Raw genomic sequence first — 26,450 nt, forward strand, 5'->3', positions numbered from 1 at the left:
ATATGTGCTTCATTACCATTATGAAAACATGATAAACTCCAACATTTAATGTCTGAAGAACCCCTTAAAGACACAACTGACTGTATTCCGACTTTTAAATCCCCGTCCAATGACGAGTGAGAGATAAAGATAAGTGATCGAAAGCAATCTGTCAGAGTATTCTTTCTTGTGGAATAAGTGGGGTGTCGATGTGCAAATGTCAAGGGCCTCTCAGGGGCCTTTCAAGGGCCTCTTTAGGTCGTACTCATCAGTCGGAGACAGGACCATATTATCATTCAGTCGTTGGTAGGAGTAGGAGGCATAGCAATCGTAGGAGGACGGAAACCATAATCCAGAGAGAGGCTAAGAAGGAAATCTATTCTATTTTATAAATCGCTAGTCAGTTATCGTGTTAGTGGCCGAACGGTAGGATGTTTCAACGAGTAATAACGATTAAAGCGATATTCAGCGTCGTCAGAAATTTGATAAGTGACAGAGATTGCAAAAAACTGTTGAGCCCGTCGTTGTGTCTTTGGGAAAGACACTTCACACACCCTTTACCCCCACTAGACTCAGGTGCCTGGCTATAGGCAGTGACAAATGTTGTAATGGTGCTCAACAAGGCATCATAACGAACAACTTGAACTGCATGAAATGGAAATTTGTTTTCATACGGCTAAAAGGATAAAATGAAAAAGCCTTGCAGAGCGCCGTATAAGTTATAACAGTGGAAATGTGGTCCGAAACAATGCATATTTCTAAAATGTTTATTTTTCCTTTTTTTTAGGTGAAATAAATAAGAAAATAATTACGTTAGCACTCTTGCCAACAATAACTATCTACCACTTCATTCTGTTTTGCTTTGTTTTTGGTTTTTTTACGTTTTGATCTAGGAAAGAATATATTTTTTTCATATAAGTTTTTAATCACAATTTCATTTCAATGATATTGCTAATGAACCAAAACTGCCAAAACCAGAGGGCACACGAGTATTTCTCAAGAACTGTCATGCCACCACAAAAACAGTATTCCTCGTCCCTTGAATGAGTTATAATAGAACACCACCTATTTCAATGACTCTCTCTCTCTCTCTCTCTCTTCTCCCTCTCTCCCCCCCTCTCTCTCTCTCTCTCTCTCTCATCTATCTATCTATCTATCTATCTATCCATCCATCCATCCATCTATCTATCCTATAATATATATTATTATCTATATAATATAAATATAATTATATATAAATGTCGAATCTATCTACCCTCTCTATCTTCTAATCCCCCCCCCGACGCCTCCCTTCCTGTCCTCTCAATCTCCATTTCTCCCAACTCTCACGTTCTCCTCTCATCTCTCTCTCCCTCTTCTTATTCTCTCAACGTCTCCCAAATTACCTCTATCTCCCCAATTCAACCCATAATTTCTCCTTCCACATTTTTTTTCTGTCCTACAAGAACGTTAAGATTCCATAACTTGGCACTATTACAAGCGAATTATCTCCACAAGCTCTTCTCATCTTCACAGGATTTTCCGGCTTCTCGCGGCTTCGTGAACTGGCCGTGTCAACGTGGTCCTGGTCCTCTAAAATTTGGGCAGTTTTCAAAGCCAAGCCAACACGTTTACACAACCAGTAGCCGTTGCAAAGCCGGATAGGCTTGGATGTCAATCCGGAACTGATAAAAACGACATCGCCCTAAAATCCACTGAATTCCCCAATTTTACGACTGACTTCACAGCGAGTTAGGATCATGACAAGTCCCCAGATTGCTTTCCAATGGACTAGTAATAAGGTGTAAGGCCAGTTCTGTCGTGTTCTAACAAAACGCAATTTGTATATTTTACCCAGAAAACTTTTAGATCTACTTCAACCATTGGTCGATTAAGATTTCACCCAAATTGTCAAAATTGTCAAAAAGTCTAGAATCCTACCCTTCTGTTGAAGAAGAGTCGGTTTTGTTACACTTTGATAATTTTGGTAAGTTGGGAGTAATCGTCATCTATCTATATATATTTGAAGTAAAAGTTTTCTGGCCAAAGTAAAAATGACAAATGTGTTTGATCGGAGTATGTCAGTAATAAGGTGTAAGGCCAGTAACTACCAAGGATGTCAAATAAGATTTGCTCTTTTTCATGTTTATCGATTTCCCCCTTCTCAGTCTTTGTAATTCATGAAGGGATAGCATTGCTGTGGCTTAATCGGTAAAGCACCCAACTCACTCACGCAGAAAACCTGGTTTGACCCCGTGTTTTGTTGCAATTTGTTTCTCTTATGGTCTCTCTATAGTCCGTCTAACCGTGATTGAGATGTTAGGTTAATGTCGGATGTTGTGGAAAGTATGGTTTACTAACATGCTCTAGAATACAGCAAGAAATTGTTTTGTTCATTTCGAATTACATAAACCCGGGACAAACTCGGATTAATTTAGATTAGTTTCATAAAGGTTTCCCTTTTTCTTAAGTGATTTAACAATGTGGAAATATGTAAATCCGCTTAAAAGAAAACGATTTATTTTAAACAAAAACTTTGATCTCAATGCCCAATACACCATTCCTAAGTCAACAAAAAGCAATCCTCCTAGGGTTATCTATATCAATTTATCCCTGCTAAAGTAATATGGGATATATTATTATACCAATGACAATTCAAATATTTTACTTTGTTTCCAAATGATATTTCAATTTTCATAATTTATATATTCTCACTATTAAGCAATGATATATTATATTTGTAAAATAATATGGCCAAGAGGCGACTTTTTGAATTCACAACTTAACTAGACACCATAAATTATAACATTTCAAGATTGCACAAAGTGTATAGCTAGGTATTGGATATAGTTAATAATATAGGGATATGGTGATGATGACAAAAAAAAAGCTTTTTTTTTCCCCCTTCCATTTCAATAATGGACTCGAAATTATAATGTGCAGGATGCAATTAGAAAAACACTAATTTCAATATTTTTTTAAATCTCTAGATTTTAGATTTGGGTTTGTTTTTTGTATTTTTGTGTTTTTTTTAAATGCTTGACAACCTTGGAGTTTTCCATCGATTTGTGAAGTAAATTTCTGGTAAAAAAAAAATGAGAAAAATGTTTTGGTTTTTGTTGTTGTTTGTTTTGTTTTTGTTTGTTTTGTCTTTTTGTTGTTGTTTTTTTTCCTGTTTGTTTGTTTTCTCTTTTTTCTTTCTTTTTCTTTTTAAAAAAAGTTTACGAACTATAGCTTGAATTTGTACTCCTACACACTACTTTTTCGAATCCATCTTGTTCCTCTGCATCAGTTGTATACAAATACACTTCTCTTGCTCGAACATTGCAACATTATTTCACCTGTTGGTATATACGAGAAAAAAAAATAGTGTGGAAAAAAATGACAAATGGGGGAAAACGCGGAAAAACAAAGGCTGTTAAACTGAGAACATGGTTGACATTTAGAAAAGAGCCATTGTCTCAAGAAGGCTTGTTTGATTGTTAGCAACACGGCTGAGGTGAGCACCACCTATCAGTAAAGGGCAGATAAGTGTGAGTGAGAAGTGGTGGCTGCTTGCCTCTTTTTTTTTTTTTTTCTTCTTCTTCTTCCTTTCTTTCTTTTTCAACTTACTTTTCAGACCACCGAAGACAAGAAGATGTGGCATCGAAGGCTGCAAGACCTCGTCAAGAGTGAATCACATCCCAAGGAGCAGATGTCTCGTGATTGCTTTGTTGAGCTGAGACAAACGTAGGAAGTTGAAAGAAAACAAGATATGAGGAGATAAGTGATAGGTAAGCCAATTAAATCGCTGACTAATCAATGGGTGTTGACGGTACTTTTTTTTTTTTGTTCTGTTGGTTCTATCTTTACTCTGGTCGAGAGATAATTTGAAAGGGTAGGAGAAATATATATATATATTAATAAAATTATATAATATAATATATATATATATATATATATATATATATATATAATTTTATGTGGTTTGAAAGATAGTTAATATAATATAATAATAATATATACGGTAGGTAGTCGGAGTGTAAATTTGCAGAATGTGTGTATGTGATATGAAGAATTAGGAAGGGAAGAGAGAGCGAGAGAGATAGAGAGAGAGAGAGAGAGAGAGAGAGAGAGAGAGAGAGAGAGGGGGGGTAGAGAGAAGAGAAATAGTCTTTCATATTTATTTTTAAGTACTTATCTGGATTTCTGCAATATGTTATGGACAGTAACAACTACTCGACTATCTTTGGACAGAAATTTTAGTTATAGAAGTTACAGATACATGCAACGGAGCACTTAACACATTAGTTTACTTCATAACGAGATATGTGAGTTTTGCAGCGATGGACCCGTAGGGCTTATGACCTGAAGACTTGAAGCCAATCTATCGCAGATTACTTTTCCCCATTATTATTAGACCCGATCACAGTTAAATTAAACCCCGACTCCACCCGGCCTCGATATCGGTCTTTTTGCTGTTATGTCGAATACTCTACTGCTGAAGCTCCAGGACCCCGTAGAGAGGAGGGTGAGAGAGAGAGAGAGAGAGAGAGAGAGAGAGAGAGAGAGAGAGAGAGAGAGAGAGAGAAAGAGAGATAGATGTATAGATAGATAGATAAATTAGTATATAAATAGACAAAGAGAATGAGACAGAGAGAGAGAGAGAGAGAGAGAGAGAGAGAGAGAGAGAGAGAGCAGAGAGAGTATGAGAAGAAGAAGAAGAAGAAGAAGAAGAAGAAGAAGAAGAAGAAGAAGAAGAAGAAGAAGAAGAAGAGAGTCAGATAGCGAGAGAAATAAACAGAGATAGATAGAGAGATAGATTTGTATAAGAATTCAATATAAGATAATAATAAAATAAGAAGAGAGAGAGAGAGAGAGAGAGAGAGAGAAAGAGAGAGAGAGGGAGAGAAAGAGAGAAAGAGGTTGTTCACTGAAATGCCATGTGACTTGCTGTTTCTTCGCAGTAAAGTGATAACGTGGATCGTGATGAGGAAGAAAGAAATCAAAATGTCAAATCCGGCATTATCATCTTGAGCTCACTCAAGGGGTCAAGACGGCGATGGAGTCCACGCCCAGAACCCTCGGTGGACGTGTTTTGTCTTGGACATCATTTTAGCAAAATATTTCTTGCTCTTGTGCCAGTTTCGAGGTGAGGACGGTCTCAAAACGATATCTTGTGGTCAGTCTTATGAGAAAAAAAAATTAATTGTATGTTTAATTTTTTTAGAATTTGATTGAAAATATCTTTTTTTTTATGGAGGACAGTGACTTTTGATTTTCAAACTTTAATATATATATATATATATATATATATATATAATATATATATATATATATATATATATATATATATATATATATATATTTAAATCAAATTTTTCTCATTTCAATTATATGGATTTCTGCCTAGATGTGAAAAAATGAATTTGTTATATGAAATTTGGGTAATTATGTTGATAGAATTTATTGAGGACAATGAATATAAAGAACCCTAAACTCGCCTATATGTGGTCATTTAAAATTGAAAATGATATTGTTTTGGCATCAGACTCATCCCGATTCAACAACGTTTTGAAATGATTGGTCACATATTTTTTAGTAAGAATTATTTCCACTTTTCCCTATAATATTGTATTATAGCTTCGGGCTTAATCTAAGGTCAATGACTTTCACACAGTAGTCAATTTTAGTCTTTGCGGTCATTTAATTTATTTGCATATTTCAATTTCGTGACTGTTCATTCACATATAAAATTATCACCAGCAAATTAATTCCATTTGCTTCGTGTCCATCACTTCCCGTGAAGTACAAAATCTTTTCACACATTGCTATAAATAATTTGCTCTCTATGCTAATTAGCGCAGACATTGTTACGCATACAGTATGTTGATTTAATGTGGATTTTAATATATGTAATTCTTAAACTTGGCTCTCCATAGCAGCATCGTTTTTGTTTTGACTACTGTGTTTGAAAAGTTATAGGCCAACCACACCTCTCTTTAAAACAGTTATAGGACACAGGCAGAAACTTCGATAGAGTAAACTCTTAGTAAGTAGGTGCCTAATGGACACAAGGGAACAACACCTTAGTGTTTTGTCTAGAGCAGGGTCAGATGAGGTCAGCTTATAATGCAGGCATCTTTGGAGCATATTATCATCATTTGTCTCTTGGTTTTCAGATCGCAATGGCACATCGTTGCATTTCAAATTGTCAAAGTGTGAAAGTGTTGAACGGAGAAAAAAAGTGGCAAAAGTTAAATAGAGGACAGTAATGATGTTTACGATCACCACAAAAAAAACCCCACAAAAATGTTGATGTGAACATGTTGCGGCTGTTGCGGCCGCTGCTGATAGTAAATATGGTGATGATAGTGACGATGATTACGATTATTGCTATCAATGGCGAGGTAGAGAAGGAGTAGAAGTAGGGAGAAGCAGGTGTGTGGATAAGTATGACTCATCAGAAATAATTTATCATTTGCAGAAGCAAGTTATGGTATACACTCAAATAATACAATCAAATTTGACGATAATTACATTGCCATAATTGTATTGCTATCTAAAAAAAAAATGTTACGTTAAATTAGTCTTTAAAATTATTTCCGAGTGATTAAAAAGAACATGAAAATGTTATCAGTACTATACATAATGCAATTTCAATTTTCAAAAAGGAGAAAAGAAAAGAAATCAAAATTACATGATTATTTTAAAATCCTCTTGCGGAACTGAATAGATTATTAAACAATCATAAAATTGTTTACAACGCTAATGAATGAACCTGGTACTGGTATCAATGATATAAATCTGTACATTCATGATAAGCATACACGCCTCTTAGGTACGCATTTTCCCAATATTGTCATATTATTTTCCTTTATCACCAGGGGATCGGTTAAATCTGTTATATCGCTAATGCTTAATACGTTGGTGAATAGGCCTCCTCCCAACGGTATGATTGCGATCCAGGGACCATGGGACTAAATATTATATCTGGAAAATTGAAACGGCAGTGTTTTAATTGTTAATATTATAGCAAACGAATTTAAACAATGAGAAACATAGTTTTATTTTGCCATAATAGTAATAAGTGCCTTTATTTTGACAATATAAATCATAAGCCCCATCACAAAGAGTATACCACCCCCCCCCCCCCTCCTCCTCTCCCCCCCCCCCCCCCCTCCAAAAAAAAAAAATATTTTAAAAATACATAAGTTATTTGTAATGAGTAAAACCTTGATATACAACTATTACTGGAAGAAGGGAACATGGAGATGGTGGGATATAATATTATAACAAATAATTTCATCTTTAAATGTGATATATATATATATGCTAAAAGTTTATTTTGTTTGTTTGATTAAACAAAATATATTGGCATTGAATAATAAATATTATATATATATATATAATATATATATATATATATATATAATATATATATATATATATATATAATATATATATATATAAAACGACCTATCTGATGATTCCAAGAATTCTGGATGAATGAACATTGTTGGAGAATGTGGAAAAAAAAAACGAGGGGAGAATAAATAAATAATTCGCTCCAACAAACTGTCGAGCACTTTACTTGGTTCCAGCTTACTCCCCTCACATGCACACACACGCACGCACGCACACACAAACACACACACACGCACATACACACACACACACAAACACACACACATACACACACACAAACACACACACATACACACACACATATATATATATATATGTGTGTGTGTATGTGTGTGTGTTTGTGTGTGTATGTGTGTGTTTGTGTGTGTGTGTGTATGTGTGTGTGTTTGTGTGTGTGTGTGTATGTGCGTGTGTTTGTGTGTGCGTGCGTGCGTGTGTGTGCATGTGAGGGGAGTAAGCTGGAACCAAGTAAAGTGCTCGACAGTTTGTTGGAGCGAATTATTTATTTATTCTCCCCTCGTTTTTTTTTCCACATTCTCCAACAATGTTCATTCATCCAGAATTCTTGGAATCATCAGATAGGTCGTTTTATATATATATATATATATATATATATATATATATATATATATATATATATATATATATATATATATATATAATATTTATTATTCAATGCCAATATATTTTGTTTAATCAAACAAACAAAATAAACTTTTAGCAAATGAAAAAGCAGAATATCGTGCGTGATCGTTCATCCTTTCCAAAACCCAAATGAGGTACCTAATTTGAAAACGTGCAACCAGAAAATGAATAAATAAAATCATCAAACAGATTTGATGCGATAAAAAACATATTACATTACAGTTATCAGCCGTACTACCTAAATTGTATTTTAAAAACCGAAATCGAAATCAATTGTTAAGATAAAACAAATTGTCCTCATGAATTATGAGTTTTTATACAAAATAAAACTCAACAAAGAAAAATCAACAAAACGAACACCAACAAAACCATTTTGATTTATCTAAACGCCATGAGAAATTATAGGGAAAACCTAAATCTAATCAAATGCGTGGCCATCAACAAATTAATCTAAAACCCAAATACTTTCTCAAGGGGTTACCGTTACTAAACACTCGAGAGGCCATTATTCTAATTGGTCATCCATTTTAACTCCCACTCTTTCTCTCTTACACTCACCCCCCCCCCCCCCCCCCCTTTTTTTTTTTTTTTTTCCTTTCCCCCATCCTCCAGTACCACAAACACAGCTCACCAATTCTTCGCTATTCCCACGTTGTATATATTTCCTGCCAGTAAACACTCGCCTCTCCAAACAGACTACAATTGTTTGTTTGTTTGTGTGTAGGTGTGTGTGTGTGTGTGGTTTGACCGGAAGTTAATTTTGAGATGCGCCAGTTTTGAAAAATGGCGATTTCGTGTAATGAGAGGCCAAATATATGATTTTTAATAATTGTTGTTTTTCTTCCGAAAAATGTTCATTAATTCCTTTCAATTCGTTTGGAAGTTATCTTGATTTGTGTCGTTGATAGAATTTTAAATTTCAATGAATCATATAAAAATAATTAATATCATTTTAACTGATTATCGAAGTTTAAGAGTTGAAAGGTGTTCATGTATCTATCCCACAAAACATCGAGAGTCTGAACGTTCTCAGAATCATTGTCACTAATATTGACATTAAAATTACTGACATAAACACTATGGCCAAAATCAACGAATGATCCAAATTATGGGGGGCCCATAGTTGTAATGGAAATATTCTAACTCGAACACTAACACAAACGATTTCAATTCCAATAATCCTTTCTTTAAAAAAATATAGCCTAATGGAGAACATTGTGCCATGTGAGTCAATAAAAAAAAAATTATACGGAGCACAACTCTACTGCTTTTTACTAGTATGTTAAAATAAGCCCATAATTGTGCTCGCTTATTGGACCTGCTAATATGTACAGCTAGATGAAAATCCTTGGATACTTTAAAAAATGTAAACAAGTAGTGGGCGTTTGAGTTTAATGACTTTCAGTTACAAATACCATTGACAACCCGGCCCTTACTGGTATAATAACACTTGTAGCTAGACCAAATACCTGTAAAAGATGCCGTATTAGATCACATCATTAAAGTATTCCGATAAGATGACAAAAGATTTGGAGGAGCGGTTCAAAGAGAGAAGGAAGACAAATAGAAAGAAGAATGGCGAGAAATATTCAATGTGAAATGAAATGAAACCAGCTATCATGGACACCCTACCGGACAGCTCTATAAAATGACCGTAAAACATCTGTAAACCCGGTCGTTAAAAGATAAAGATGGTGATAGGTTGATCGTGAAAAAGATGAAAATAGCGATAAGATGGTCGTTAAAAGATGAATATGCTGATAACATATCTTCGATGAAAGACCAACACGGGTGACAATCCGGACGATAAAAAATATAATCAGATTTAGAAGGGATCCGTCACCTGCAGAGACGGGACATAAGACAAGGACGGGGTCGATCTCTCGTCGTGTATGGACATTCTTGGAGCTCATCAGATTTCTCACACCGAGTTTGTTTAATACCTTATATGATTTATCTCCTACTCAGGTTTGTAGTTAGGGGAGACATTATTTTTTTACGCACCTGGTACGGATATCACGTTGAAAGATAAACAACAACGTTTTTGAAGATAATAATTATTGTTACTATAATATAACCATATTATATTCTCATTATATTCTTTTCCTTACTAAAAAAAAACACGATGTGTTCAAATAGCAATTTCCGAACACCGCTTCCAGAGTCTTCATTTCGATCTCTGTTTAAAGAAGCAATCCAGGGGAGACAACAATAAATATTCCAAAATGACAATTTCCAAAACTCTATTGCATTCAAATAGTAGTGTAAAAGTTATTCTTGATCGTTATTGTTGGTCTTTGGTATCTATAAGGTACCGAGTTCGAATCCCCACCCCGCTGGGTGGCCTTGGGCCCTAGTTTACTTTGCAGCGGAATAAACCCTTCCAAAATATTTCCCATTGGGGATAAATGGAAGGAATTTTGTTTTAAATAATTCTTAAAGATAACTCTTTGCTGTCTTAATGATGTTCCCGTGAAGGGTTCTCACTTCGGGTCATTCCATAGGTGGATTGTAAACAATGCTTTATATTTCTCTTTAAGATATCAATTATCTATTTATATCTTTTGAGTGGAATAGAATATCAATAATTGAAGGATTCAAATCGGATTGAGGTAGGAAATCAATGTTAAGGTCAACTTTTGATCTTACTTTTCAATGAGATTTGTAAACTTTTTAATTTAATCATTAACAGTGCCCAATACAATCTGTGTTTTTTTTTTCTTAAAGAACAGTATTTACTTTACATTGTAATTTGGATACACTTGTTTTTATGACATTTTACGAGCACTGAAATACATTCTGTTTAGCATACTATTCGAGTTTATATAATTATGTGATATTGTATTAATTATTTTTAAAGATGAAGAATTTAAAGGACAGCTTTATATAAAGCCTTAATTAACGATTTTTTTAAAAGATGAGTTATTTTATGCCCGATAAGTATGGCCTATAAGTTCTTTGACCACTCGTTGTTATTTTCAAAGTTCGCCATAAACATCACAAGTTAGCTTTGTATTGAACGCTTTTTCGGCGAAACGAAAGGCCACTTGTGACCAGCAAAAAAACACAAGGCTATCACATACCACATTGTGCCTCCATTTAATAGCCAAACATGCTGTTACTCGTGTTTAAGTTCATAACAAATGTGATATGCCTATGACACAAAAGCATATACCACCCCCCCCCCCCCCCCCATTCCAAAATAGAAGAAAAAAATAAAAACTCGTTGAAATTTCGTCAGCTTGTTCGACCAATAATCGATTCCGATTAATTTCAATTCAGTGCTAAACTATGGGCGTACAAAGCTCACGTTTAGAAATGAAAAGCATTCACAACTTGAATAATACTCCACCAAATTGTAAAAACCGCAAAGGAGAAATAACATGATAATGAATTGTAGCGAGGGGAAAAAATTCTCTCCGACCAAATCCCTAATCACCACCCTTTCCAACAGTCCGTACGCCATTTGGCAGCAGCGGGCATCTTTTACCAAGTAATTTCCCTAACAAACTGACAGAACGACGAGGGGAAGTAACAACTGTCCTAGCGGGACTCCATCTTGAACTAGCGCGCATGCGCAAAAACACGAGTTTATCCACGTGACCTGTCAACCGACTAATCGAATCATTCGCTCCCAGAGAGTTAACCGGATTTCAATAAGGGGCGCTAGATGACGCATTCGCATCGTCAGTGATGGTGGGAGGGCGAAAGTGTCCGATCCTCGTCTTTTAAAAGGATTTCTCGATTCTAAAATGATTCCGGCGGAAGTGCCCTTTTGCCCTTGCAAATTAGGCGGTATTATGTCCAGTGTGTGGTAAACTCTTCCCATGACAGGAAATCATCCTAGTGTGTATAATCAAATAATTTTAACGCCATTCAATCTCCAATGCAAAATAATAATGATAAAACGCAACTCAAAACTTTTTTTCACATTCAAATGCCAATAATAATACTTTCCAAATGTAAAAAAAAATATAAATCAACATAAATAACTATAAAAAAAATAAATATGAATAGGACACCTTCCACTCGTCATGCGCTTCACAAAACTTAATCTATTCCCCTAGAAGGAGACGACAATGGACCAAACTTCTATTTTATCTAGCAAGTCACCTATTTGACGCTCAGTTCACAATAATATATTCTTACAAAATTGAGCAAAAATCATTTTTTAATCACCCAAACCGAACTGTTTTCTAATAAAGAATGCCTTTATTCTGATTGTCTTAAAAGTCTTGACGCCTTTTGAATATCTTCGACTCTATGGAACACGCCAGAATAAACTATACATCAAAATATGGGTAATTTATTCTTCTATTAGGTCACCAAATTTTGTTTAGCTGCTATTTCTTTATTTCAATTTATCTCATTTGACAAAACCCCTATTCCAACATGTCGGTTGATGAAATCAAACCAACAAAAAAATATGCAATAATAATAATAAATTACCTTTATTCATCCCTAAGGGGATTTTTTTCTTTAGTATCTATTCCAAGGGAAGACTGGAATAACCCAGGCGTCAGCTGCAGTGCACTGCAGTGCCGCAAAGTGAGCTAAGGCTAGGTGGCTTGCTCAAGGCCACACATATTTTCATCCATAAATTCACTTTTTAAAATCGAAACCTCCCCTATAAATTACCATATTGAGACGATGATCACATCGTCTACAATGTCCTTATTATTATTATTATTATTATTATTATTATTATTATTATTATTATTATTATTATTATTATTATTATTATTATTAATTATTATTATTATTATTATTATTATATATATTATTATTATTATTATTATATTATTATTATTATTATTATTATTATTATTATTATTATTATTATTATTATTATTATTATTAATTTGTATTGTTTCGGATTGAACTAGATGAAAAAAAAATATTTTTGAGTCAAAATAATAACAATTTCCAAGACGAGTAACAAACCAAACTCAGTCTCCCTCACTACCAACTTCTACCAACTGAGCTTTCGGACATAATACAGGTAAAAGGTGATTGATCATATTTTTTGTGCAAAATTCCCAAATTAACTGACAATTCTACTAGGCAAAAATAGATCCCTATTCCACAAAGGGTCATCCAATCAATATATGGCATTTACGTAATATTACTTCATGGATTTATATGCCAAGCTAAATTGGTGATGATGTGGTTTAGTGGATTGGTTGTTTTGTGTTTTAAAAAAACAGGTTTCCCAAATAAAACTACATTTATTATCATTATTATTATTATTATCATCATCATCATGATCATCATCATCATCATCATCATCATCATCATCATCATCATCATCATCATCATCATCATCATCATCATCATCATCATTATTATTATTATTATTATTATTATTATTATTATTATTATTATCATCATCATCAATCATCATCATCATGTCTTTATATCTATCTATCTATCTATCTATCTATCTATCTATCTATCTATCTATCTATCTATCTATCTACCTACCTACCTACCTACCTAACTATCTCTGTCCACCTGTCTGTCTATCTATCTATCTTCTATCTTAGTTAATTCCTACATAATGCCAGACTGACGCAGTGATTCTCATCATCATCTAAAAATAGAACAATCAAAATCCATTAGATTTAAAGCCATCTTTCTCTGCATTCTGTAACCTGTCAAAGAACGATTGATAATAACAGTCTACTTCATTATGTTAATCTCAAACCATTGATCGTTTGGCACATATCTACAATCAGATGCTCCCATATAAAACACCTTTTTTTTCATTTTCGCCCGAAAACTTTTACTTCAAATATCGACTGATTAAAATGAACCTTAAACACTTTCCTAGTGACCATTTTCAGGACTTTCCCCAAAACTTCACGCCCAACCAACACAAAAATAGATTAGTTTCACTCAATTACAAAAGCAGTAAGTTCATGCTATACACAATTTTATTCGTAGCATTACGAGTCTACACCACCGCATTCAATTTTTATAACTATAACAAGCATTTTTCTTTAAAATTCGCGATGTACTAAAGAAATCAGAATGAAAAAAAAAATGTTGATTGTATCGTAACGAATGTGACGGTTTTCATTTGGTTGATAAGGAAAGGGTTATTCGACAAAAATCTAAAAACTGAGACTTCAAAGGAAGTTTCCGATGTAAGATTTTTTTAAACAAGATAACGATCATTTATATAAATTGGTGTTTGACTTTTAAAAATGCCTGGCCAAAATTAAAAATTAAAAAAGAATTCAAGTGGTTATTTTGACCACAAAGCTTTTAACTTAAAAATCAAAATGGTAAACAACTTCTCAAAAAAAAAGAAAAGAAATCGAACCTGATATTCCTTTGAAGACACAGTTTGTTGAGTTTTCTTCTTCTTTTTTTTTTCTTTTTTTTTTTTGGGCGGGGGGGGGGGGGGGTTGTTTTGTTGTTTTTTAACGGTTTTTTGACAAAATTGGAAGTCATTTAAACCGATCTATATATCGTTGAAGTAATTTTTTTTGGCTAAAATGAGAAAATCGCATACTGTGTTTAGTCAGATTGTGACAGACTAGTTATTTATTTAAAGGGTAGATTTACGTCTACTTAACAGTTAATATCAGACTTAATACTTAGCTAAGATCTCTGTGGTATGTAAAGACAAACAAACCAGGCACATTTCCGACGTACGTGTGCGTTCTGAGGTTGGAATTTCCCACCAAATCAAGTATTTTGTGTGATTACATTTCCAAATTAACACCAGAGGTTATGGCCTGGTTTGTAAGATTATCGTGGAAACAATAAAAATGAAATGGGGGAAGTGCGGGGCGGGGAGGGGGGGGGGGGGTTTAAGAAGTTGAAGGTTTTAGGAAGTTATGTTTCCTTGTAGTTTCATTTTCAAAAATGGTGTAACATTGTTATAGTTTGACATTTTCGGTGTTGGTATAAATAAATGCTGCATGTATCCCCAATCCTCCATAACCTTTTCTTATTATTCGCCTCCTACTTCTTCTCCTCAATTAATTAAATAGATTAAGCATTAAAAAGCGCAATGTCCGCTAAACGTATTCAAAGCGCTTTACAGGAGTTCCCAAACCAAAAGTTAAACGTAGGACGAGACATGATACATGTTGGGCGATAGTACATTTTATTCAAACAGAGACAATTCTGGTACTCATTTTGAACACGAGAAAGGCGATAGAATGCAAGCAATGAGTCTTTTTTCCTGGACTCAAACTTGCGAGGCTCAAAACGAGACTCGAACCCTGAACCTTCCGGTCCGAAAGGAATGTCATACCACAAGACCACGTGGCCTCCTCCTCCGTGTTTTAGATTTTTTATATTATGTTAATTACTCGTTTCTGGGGTTCCTACCTCCCAAAGTGGGCAGGGAGGTACATGCTGTGTCTTCTATTCCCCTTTATCGGTTTTCCAATTGCTTTCTGTCTGTGTCTTGGGATGATATTACTTGGTTCTGTCCTGGCCCTGTCCGGAGTCCTGGCTGGGAGGGAAACAGTCAAATGCATAGTTACTGTTTTGGGAGATTATATTTTTTTCCTTGCAAATCATCTCTCTTTTATGTATTATTATATTTGTTATTTTGAATGTATAATATATGCATTTGAGTGTGTTCTTCTTTGTTGGATTTTGTGCTTGTGTCCGGATGAGACTTATAGGTGATCTCAAACTAAGTACATTGGTGGTGTGCTCTTGGAATCTACATCTGATCCCTATTTGTTCCCAGTTCCCCTTTGTCTTACTTTCTCTTGGGTGATTTAATTGTAATTCTAGAACTTTTTACTATCCCATTTTCTTCCTTTTTACTGGCGCTGATCCTAAATGTGTTGCAAGCGCCGTAAAACCCTTTTTAATAAAACAACAACAACAAAAAAAAAACATTAATTACTCGTTTATTAGTTTATTATAATTGTTTCTTAAGTCAAATGCGTGTTAAAAATCTGGACCTTTGTATTCATCTGTTCTCTTTGATTCTTCCCCCCCCCCCCCTTTTTTTATTTTTCACTCTTCAACACTCAAGCTTTCATCAAACAATCCAAGTTTTTTTCTCTTCGTACTCGTTCTTCCAAAATTAGTCACTCGGAGCCATAAATAAAGTCCAAGAAGACGCAGTTAATCCTGATTTCTATTGCACCAAACATACAAGAGCAAATTGCTTACCGTCCTTTGGGCAGAACGTTAGTCTATCGATACAACATTCGGCCAGCCATCCAACCATTGCTTCATGGGAGGTTAGAAAAAATCAATCTTGAATTATACCGGTCTCTTTAGTTGTGAGGCGAGTACCAACTCAGCTATTAGGTCCCCACTTTTGCTTCTACGGTCATTAACAAAATAATAACATAAGTTTCAAATACCACATTCAAAATTTTAGTAGCACCAACAATCATTTATTTTTTTACCCTCCGCTATTATTGGCCTGTAAAGTAAATTATCACTAGGAACTGTAGAAACAGCAAATTTAGAAGAAAAGAAAAGGATTAAAGTGCCGTAGGTTGGAGTCTCGAAAGGAAAGCTCAGTTGGTACAGCAATCGCCTTAAAAGCAAAGGGACCGGAAGGGGCCTGTATGGATATAATAGAGATTTTTTTTTTATGACACCCCCATCCCCTCCCTACACACTCAGTAGTGGTTTGGGTAGTCGGGTCTTTGGATTTGGCGGAAAATATTTTGCCATATTTTTGCGTCCTGTCTAAAGGGTAGCAGGTAATTGCTTATGTCCACATAACGCAACAGAAACCGGGGTAGACTCCGGTTCCAAGGCCTTGTGAAGCAATTTTACTACCGGACGCCTTATTGAATTGTGTACCGTAGATTTGTAAATATCATAGGTGATATACAAAAATAAAGAACAATTAAACTACTTAGATCATGCACCCTTTTTGTAAAGACCCTACTGCTATGATTAAAAAAAAACAAATGGCTTATGAAATAATCATATCGTGGCAACTGTGGAAAAATTGGATATAAGTATTTTACATTGTGAAACACGAGCCCCAGTATATCACTCGCTTCAAAAGCAAAGATATTGCATCGATCCGGGATAAAGTCGATGCTGTTTCCCCGGTCCCCATCCCATCCCTCGTATCGTCCACCCAAGCAGTGATTGAGTAGCTGGGTCTTTCAGTTCTTTCTATACAAAGGATAGCAAGCAACTGCTGCTGTCCAGTTACCGCTACAGTAACCGGGACAAAGTTCGGCTCCATGGGCCTTATGACTTATTGCATTTGTCACGTAGATATTATGTCATAGGTCGTCATGCCATGCAATGATAAAGAAGTTCATATCAAAGTGGTAAAATTAGAGAGCAAGTACTGGTATAAGATAACGATCTGAAAAAGTGTGTATGAATCAGTTTTGTCTGGCACTGTTCCATATATACACTTTTTTCAATCTTTAATAAAGTTAAGATTGAGTCTACCACCCCTCCCTTTCCCCAAAAAAAGGTACGTTTTACTTGTTAATGGACCCATTTTGTTTTGGTCCTGCAGCTCTGAGAACATTTATAAACACATTAAATGACTGATGAAATAAATTATATTAAGTCAGCTGTCAAGAATTTACAATGAAAACAGCTCACTTTGGTCACAAAAATACAATACGTCGTGTACATAGTTAAAGGGCAATTGGTACGGAGTTCAGATATCGTTCTTTTCTTTAAAGTAGAGAAGAAGAGAAAAAAAAACTATTAAGAGTAAGAGGTAAAAGCGACACAATCTTAGCGGTATTTGCTGACAATGAACAGTTGGTGCCAAACACCGCTGACACCTGATTACAGCACAGTGCAAGGACATTGAGTAATCTCTTACTTAACCACCAGACATCGCAAGGTGCGCTCACCCACATCTGCATCCCGCACACATCAGCGGTAACTGGCAAGATAAACCTTGACAAGCTTCCAAGTGGTACGCTATAAATTGTCCCGTGTCATTTGAAATTTGGAACTGAAAACAAATGTAGGTATAATATCGAACTTGTCTTAATCGGTACACGATGGTACATAACGTATAATGCATCATAGTAAGGGTTGCTTATGCCAAAGGCCTTTAAAAGCCTGTGAAATAAAAATAAAAAAGAGAGAAGATAGTTTTAGGTCGAAAATTTCTTGATTTGATCATAACTATGATCATCATTTACATAATAATGATAAACAATTAAAAGTATATTCATCAAATTCATATTTTAAATTACGGAGTTCCTTGCCGGTTGCATTTTCGAAATGATTTATAATATTATTATTTGGAATCTTTGGTTACACATTGTAAACTGCTCCATGTATTAACCGGTACATGGGTCTTTCAACAACTCAGTGTGTAGACCACTCGCTTCACAATATATTCAAAGGGACCTGTATCGATAATGGATGCAGTCGAATGTTTTTTTCTGACCCCCCCCCCCCCCTCCCTAGCCAGCAATGATTGTATAGCTACGTCTGTAAGATCTGTCAGAAAGTACACTTGGCGATAGAGTATAATTCTATTCAAAGGTTAATGAGCCCGTTCAACACAAATGAAACCGAGAACACGTCGGCTTCATTGGCTTAATTTTTTTTTCTCTGAAGAACTGCATGATGGTACACACCCCCATCAGGCCAACCAATTCTTAAGCTCACGTCTATATCAAAAATATTTTTTAACCGAGAAAACGCATGATTTAATATCATTAAAATTTGCGCACATTTTTCACTCTGAATAAACTTTCAAGCCATAACTTACTCCCATTTTGTCCTGAAAACCTGCTTCGATTTTTCTCCTTCTCTCAGTTGAAATGAGCTAAGCCTTGTGTCTAAGTCTTATCTAACTCATCTCATTGTGTCTAAGGTGAATTGATTTCATCTAATTGAAAATGCAATCAATAGTGCCGAACTCAGACGAAGTCAGACAAAATTGGTCAATATCACTCGCCTGATCATGAAATTACTACAAATTCGGTTATGTGAAATACTTACCTTTTCCGCCCGACAAACTTATCGAACCAATACACAAAAGACATGTGTAACCTTAATGTTTATAGTTTGAATGGGAAAGTTTGGTGAACACGAATCATTCAACTAATTGGCGGTTTAAAACCATTAACAAAGAACTGAGACTGAGAGGCGATATCATCTACATTCGTTCTGTACATAGCTTTGTGAAGGGTGGCAATGCTATTTATTCAGTGTGACAAAACATCAATGAAGTTCACAACCTTGAAAAGGGCTTGACTGATTTTGGCTGCTTGTATTGATAGAGGCTATCGTTAATAAATTGATAAATAAATATATAAATATTTTTTTAACTCAAGCATTTATATAGAGTAATATCCACTGAACATACTCAAAGCGCTTTATAACAGATCCCAAGCCAACACCAACACTTAACATGTAGGACTGAATATGACGCATAACATATTACAATTTTGATTTTTGATTCTATTTCCATTTGACATAAACTGTGGTTAAAACAAATTGGTCCTTTAAAAAAAATTCCTTGAATTTCGATTTTTTGCTTTTCCCAAATATCAGATTAAACAGAAAACTGCATGCACATTATTCTAGTTACGCCAAATATTCATTATTGTCCCCCTAATACAATCCCAAAACCGTCCTGGTGGTGGCCCTTACATACCGCATAAATACCTGGCCACTTAAGTGTGGCGCCGACACCTGAGGTTATCGCCTGCCTGGGAGGAAAGTGAGTGCCGATATCTAAAACTGTTTGTGGTTAGAGGAGGCGGCAAAAGTGTTTACATCGCGATGATAATGCATAATAGCGCATTGTATACGATTTGATTAACCATCGTAAAGCATAAATGACCCGCATTCTCATGTCGTGATGAAGCGAATGCTGAAAAGGTAATTTATAGTTAATTGATCAGAAATAATATTTATAAAATATTGAGTTTATATGAAACTTTTGATGTTATGCTTTAGGTAAAATATGCACAACATACACCACCCTGATTTGAAACTGGGCACATATTATCGGGGGTATGAATATGATATCATTCATAACTTCAGTAGAAAGAGAAAGATTAAGTGCTTGATGTCCCGACAGCCTTGTTTGTAATATATTTAACTTTTGTCTTATTTTGATAATATAAGGGTATAAAGACAGCCACTTAAAAAATAGATACACCACCACCTCGCCTACGGCAATAGTGATTCTCTGTTGTACTCACTAACAGCACACAATTACTAGCAAATGACAGAAGCTACAATAGGTCGCAGATCAGGGTTCAAGTAATAACCTCTAACCCCAAGATAAGGTTAGTAATTGACACCCAAACAAAAAGAAAACAATGGAGAAGGAGTGGAGTGGTTCCATCTCCAGTTACGAGGGGTAAATAGTTGTATAAAGGGCATCGGTGCCATAGGCGACATGGCGTCAAGTCATAAGATTGGAGGATGGAGAATGGCGACAAGACGGATGGCTGGTGTTGAGGGGTGCCAGTTTGCCCTTTTTAAAGTCGAATCTCAAAAATACCCCCCCCCCCCCCCCAAAATGTATTTTTTAAAAGTCGTTTAGCAAATTTATTTGGCAGTTTAAGAATACATTTGGGAGAGGGAAGAGTTCCAAACACATTTTCACTGACAAACCCTTACAAATGCTCATTATGGTCGAAATTGAATTGGAAACAAATCTTCCTGTTATTATTGATATTCAATTACCTTAAGTAGGATTTGGCAGTGAAAATGTGTTTGGAACTCTTCCCTCTCTTCTTAAACTGCCAAATCAATGCAATTCATTGCTAAAACGACAATAAAAATAAATACTTTTTTGGAGGAATTACTTTTGAGATTCATAATACATTTTCTCACCATTTGGCATTTTTGTATGATATGACTTTTATTTTTATTTTTTGTGCAAAGACTATCTGGCAACCTTGCTGTTCCAGTTAATGTGATTTATTCATCTACTGCTCCTCTCGTCGTGTTAATTGCCGCCTACAGGCAAAAACACGGGTCAAACTGTATCAAATTGTCACATTTCAGGCTCACGGAGTGTGGCTGAAACTAAAATAAGAAACGAAAATAGCTGCAACCATAAAATAAAAAAAACCCAATGTGTTAAATTGAATGGTAACATACAGCTCAGACTGTTTTCTAAGCCATACAATTATAAGCTATAACAATCGAGGAACAACTTTCCTTTTTTTAAAGAAGGTCCATAATATTGCAATTGCAATCCGACTGCATAGAAGAGTACAATGCAGACAGGGTTTTCACTCAAAGAAAATAGAATCTCATCAGACCACACATCAGGTCAGTCACTTTATGACAAATGAAAGACTTTACTTTGATACTTTGAAAAATAGCTTTGAAAAAAAAACCGTTAATAATTTCAAAGAAACCTTCCACTTGTCAAAATCGGCTGAAATGACGCCGTCTGACAAAACTCTCTGGTCCTTGGTTTTGGAACCGTATGCCCATGAAACAAAATTACCCCTGCTTCTGTACTGTTACACAATTGCATGTTACCCTTTGGGCGAGAACAACTCCTTATTGCAAAGTACAACTACATAAAAAAGTAATAAAAATAATTCTTTTAAAAAATACATCAATTCAAATCAGGATCCAAACCGGCCCCATTGCTTATGAGTCAAGTGCTCTACCACTGAGCTATCGGGACTTTTGATTATGGATTTTCCAAAGCCTACAAAAATACCAGCATCACACTACGTACGACCACCCATCCCAGCACAACAACCACCAACACCATCACCACTACGGTTAGCAACAACAACAATAATAGTAATAGATAACTGCATTATTATAATCGAGAAATGCATAATTCATCATAACACGATAACCGAACATTTTCAAAATTACAATTCTTTAATAATGCAGTGGATGCCTCTCAAAACGCTTTCAAATGACCTGTACAAAGTTCATTTTTGTTTTTAAAAGCCAACAAACCATCAGCATGACGTCATCACTACAATCCATAATGTTATAATTACCCTTTATCGTCTGAATCTTAAAAGATCGTTAAGTTATTGACATGGATATAAATAACTGATAAGGAAATCCAGGTAAGGTAAATTGAATTTGGCAGTCTGGAACTTTCTGTAAATAAGTTTTAAAGTGGCATGTCGATAGCTAATCAGGGCATCATCAGCACGGGTGGCTTTCAGGCATCAAGGCTGCCGGTGATTGGGACAAGGGTAATCGAGGTTGACAGAATACAAAGATTTTCCACCAGATATCGTTGGGAAAGAATCCATTTAAATTGTTATGTTTTCAATTAAATACAGAAATTAACGTGCATATTATAATTTAAACAACATTTCCCAGTGGCGCGGCCCTTGCAGCGCAATCGGTTTAAGAGCTCACTCACCCGACAGACTCGTACATAATGCAACTTTTTGTTCCGTATAGATTTAATGTCTGATGTTACAAGTTAGGGTAGTTGCGAGTAGAGAACACATTCGGCCATGTCCATTATCTTAAACAAAAAAAAAAAACAAAAAAAAAAATAGAAAACAACAAAACAACAACAACAACAAATCAGATAAAATCGAGCTTTTATATAGAGCAATATCCACTAAACGTGCTCAAATCGCTTTACAAGGGGTCCATGGCCAACAAAAACACTTAACATGCAGGACGGGACATAACGCCTGTTAGGCGATATTACATTTTTTTTTTCGGACAGAGACAACGCTGTTAACGGCAAGTACTCATTTTACAACTGAGTACGATTAGAGAATGTGAGTAAGGAGCCTTTTCCAAACTATGCGCCGAGCGAGGCTCGAACCCAGGATCTTCCGATCTGAAAGCGAGTGTCATACCACAAGACCACGTAGCCGCATTGATAAGGCAACGATCACCAAAGGACAGTGACTGGAATCATTAAATAAAGTCTTAATGTTACATGAACCCACTGAAGACATTCTCCGTTACTTTTTTTTTATGAGGCGTAATTTTTTGAAAGGAATAAGACTTCTCTTTGCATATCACTTTTGCCGCACATTGATACAGCTCTCGAATATTATACTATGGTCACTCTCTTGTCGAATGGTTTTTTACAAGCATGGGATTTGTGTATGGTTACAAAATACTGCTACGGATCAAACGTTCTTGATTCGACACTTCTTTGAAGGCTGAGGTTTCAGGTTTTCTTTGGCACCTCTCTACATCGATAAAAATTGAAATACAGGACAGATCTTCTGTCAGAAAACGTCACAGCTGCTATCCATTTGAATTAAGATTCATTTTAACCCTTTAAGGACGAGACTGAATTCCTTTTAAATCATCATTTTTCCAGCTTCATATTCAGAACTAACGTTTTCACTCAAATAAGAGCAGTACGCGACTCGGACTTGTTAGTTGAACACAGTAAGATTTGACTATAGATTTGGATAAAGTCTAACCCCGTATTTATAATAAAATAAAATTCCTTTTATTCATCCCATAGAGGAAAATTGTCTCTAGGGTCTATTCATGGGAAGACTGGACTAACCCAGGCATCAGCCACAATGCAGCGCCGCAGATTGAGCTAGGGCGAGGTGACTTGCTCAGGGCCACACCGCGCAGCGGGTAATCGAACTCGGTACCTTTCGGGTACGAAGCAAAGACCGTACTGCTGAGCTACGCTGCCCCCTATCAAACCCAACAAAAAGCCAATGATCTTGACGATATAATCTTGGCCTTTTTTTTAAAAAATGAGCATTCATGTTTGTCACAAAGTGCGCACGTAAACCGTATGCTTATGTAGCGCAGTTTGCAACCTTGTTTATGTGTGCTATATTCAAGCTACGACACCGATCAATAACCAAACACAATACGTTGATAAAGGTTTTGAAGCTAAATGAAGATATGTTTTATTACAATATAACAAAGATATTATGAGATATGAAGATGAAATGATAGATGTAATAAGTATGAAATCAAATAGATGGATGACAAATTGATGGAGATGTGTAATGATGAATATGATATGAAAGCGATATGAAAATATATAATTAAATCAATTAATTATCAATACTTTACCAAACCGCTACCACATCAGACAATCTCACAGATAGGTTGCAACCATCACAGTCATACAGGCAACTAATAATTAACTAGCTAACTAAACACAATCCAGACGTGTAGAAGAAAGCCAAAAGAGTGTTCTTGATATTCAACAAAACTGTAAGGTTGTTCTAATATTGTTAATTTGTCTCTTCTTGAAATTGTTCTGGTTTCACAGTATTCATAAACAGATCAATTGTTTCTCAATGTTCTGATATTAAAATAAGCAAATGGTTCTTCACAGGTAACTTATAAAACAGGCGAATGTTCAGTTTCTATTAGTGTCAAGCTATGAGCGTATAGCCTAAAGTTGGCTTGTTAAAGCCCAGCCTCCAACGGCTCATTCACTTTAAAGAAAGAAAATGATTTTGTTATCACATGATAATCATACGAATATAACTCTATCTATATTCGAACTCATTCAATATGTTTACTTTAAATGAGTAAATATTTATTTTACTTTAACAAATCAATTTATTAATGTTGATTAATATTGCTTTACTTTGTAGATATGAAATAATATTGCTTTATAGCAAGAAAAGCTTATTTTCTTTACAACAAGAATATATTATACAATTAATTTAATTATCTGATTAATTAATTGAGACTCAAAATTTAAAGTGATATTATGATATTACTATCAAAACACAATCATAATTGTAATCACAACATATTATTCAAAATCTCACCAGAGCCGAACAGATTATTGAAATCACAAATTAAGTCTACACAAGACTTTAATCAAACTCTATACAAGAGTTATAACACAACTTGATTCAGCTCAAACTTTGAGCACCACAAAGTCTACACAAGACTTAAATCACACTCTACACAAGAGTTAACACAAAACGTGTTTCAGCTCGAACTTTGAGCACTACAAAGTCTACACAAGACTTTAATCCAACTCTACACAAGAGTTAAACAAATGAGCCTAAAAGACTCCGCTGTGGTTATCGCTTAGAGACTATGAGCCTAAAAGACTCCGCTGTCTGGTCTCTTTTGAGACAATGAGCCTAAAAGACTCCGCTGAGTGGTCTGAAGAAACTGCTCAAAACTCTGGCATTTATAGGCAAAAATCAAGCAAACGAAGCAAAATTCTACCCACACAACCGGATGTTAGTCATATCCGTAAACATCTGAAATTCCTTAAAACTCCCCCAGATTCCATAATCATGGACAACAACCCATCCTGATACCGGACATCCTCATATCAAGGATAAATAAATTCGTCAGCCCCATAGTTACGAGATATCAATCAAGCCATACCATAACAAAGTCACTCCCGTAGAATACAGGGATCCTACTTTGCTTATAAGTTTACGGAGAAAACAAGATTGATGCCTTTCTCACAATAACACCCACACTACGTAGTTTAATTGAAACTTCCGGGCCATAGGTGCATGATCTGATACGACCTGTATCAACAAAAGAAGGGTTGTTCCAGAGGGATTACAATAACAACAACAACTAATACTACGACGACGTACATCCTGTCGTAAACTGACGCCTACACGGAAGCGTTTCGTTACATATCTCCCCCCTAAGACTAAATTTGGTACAACATTTAGTTAGATCATCGAAATGCCTCAAGATCACATCGATCTCGATAAATAATCTGGACCATGATTATCCTTCCCTTTTACGGAACGTAGGACAAATCGGTATTGATTAAGCAAGAGAGACCACCTCATCAGTCTCCCATTCTCTGATTTCGCCCTGTTCAGATACAGAAGTGGGGCATGATCAGTTTCAATTATAAATTCTTTACCAATGAAATACACATTTAGTGTTTTCACAGCCCAAACTACGGCCAGACATTCCTTCTCAACAACAGAGTACCTCTGCTCCCGCGGTAACAATTTCCTGCTTAAATAGGTAACTGGATATTTGACTCCATCATGCTCCTGAGATAGCACAGCACCTAATCCTGTGTCGCTGGCGTCCGTAGATAAAATAAACGGCTTATCATAATCTGGAAGGCGCAACACGGGATCCGATGTAAGCATATTTTTCAGCGTTTGGAAGGCTCTCTTCTGTGGTTCGTCCCAAATCACTCTGTTGGGCATGCCTTTCTTTGTCGCGTCTGTCAGGGGAGCTGCCACTGCTGAGAAGTTTGGCACATAACGTCGGTAGAATGATGCCAGCCCAAGAAAACTTCTCATTTGTTTCTTGTTCGAGGGTAAGTTTGCCTCTTGGATCGATTTGACCTTGTCCATGGTTGGCCTTAAATTCCCTCCACCAATAGAATGGCCTAAAAACTCCACCTCCGGGAAACCAAGCAGGCACTTTGACGGTTTCGCCGTCAAGCCGCAATCACGCAACCTTTGAAGAACTGTCCTTAACGTTTTTAAATGTTCATCCCATGTTGCAGTGTGAATGAGAATATCGTCGATGTAGTTTTTCACGTTGGGAAGTCCACCAACGACTTTTCTCATCATCCGCGAGAACGCGGA

This window comes from Berghia stephanieae, chromosome 7 (genome assembly GCF_034508935.2).
Source record: "Berghia stephanieae isolate SIO BIC M18660-M18661 chromosome 7, UCSD_Bste_1.3, whole genome shotgun sequence".
NCBI classification, from domain to species: Eukaryota; Metazoa; Mollusca; class Gastropoda; order Nudibranchia; family Aeolidiidae; genus Berghia; species Berghia stephanieae.